General features: G+C 31.1%; 1 protein-coding gene across 1 annotated transcript in view; it reads left to right on the top strand.

The window, feature by feature from the left end:
* The window catches only part of PDE1A (phosphodiesterase 1A, calmodulin-dependent), a 362,008-nt gene that overhangs the window by 292,677 nt on the left and 68,753 nt on the right, over nucleotides 1-578 (top strand). The window lies entirely within an intron of this gene.

Genomic DNA, 578 nt, shown 5'->3' with positions numbered 1-578 from the left:
TATATTTCTTAAACTATACATGTTGAATACCCCAATTCTGAAAATCCAAAATCCAAAATGTTCCAAAATCCGAAACTTTTGGAGCACTCCTGACATGGTGCTCAAAAAAAGGCTCATCAGAGCATTTCAAATTACAGATTTTTGGATTAGGAACGTTCAACCAGTAAGTACATAATGCAAATATTCCAAAATCTGAAGAATATCTGATATCCCAAACACTTCTAGTCCCAAGCACTTCAGATAAGGGATATTCAACTTGTAATAAAGACAAGAATATAACTGGAATATCACATTCAGAGGATGCTAATTACTCCTCAGTTCTTGAGAGATTTTGTCTACTCTATTATTTCCTCAACCATGGGCAAGAAAATTACTTATTTTTATTTTGTTTATTTTGAGAATCTTTGCTTAAAAACAACCAAGTGACAAAATACTGTAGTATGAGAGAATATGATAGTTTTTCTAAAATGTAATGTAGTAAAAACATATGAACTGACATGTTGCAGGACAAAATATCACCAAGTAAAAAATGTTTTAGTTAAATAATTCTTATTCTCTGAGAAACCTCCTTGTCTTGT

This window comes from Propithecus coquereli, unplaced genomic scaffold (assembly GCF_000956105.1).
Source record: "Propithecus coquereli isolate 6110/MARCELLA unplaced genomic scaffold, Pcoq_1.0 Scaffold35, whole genome shotgun sequence".
NCBI lineage: Eukaryota > Metazoa > Chordata > Mammalia > Primates > Indriidae > Propithecus > Propithecus coquereli.
The sequence above is the reverse complement of the archived record's forward strand: the minus strand, read 5'-3'. Positions and strand labels throughout refer to the sequence as shown.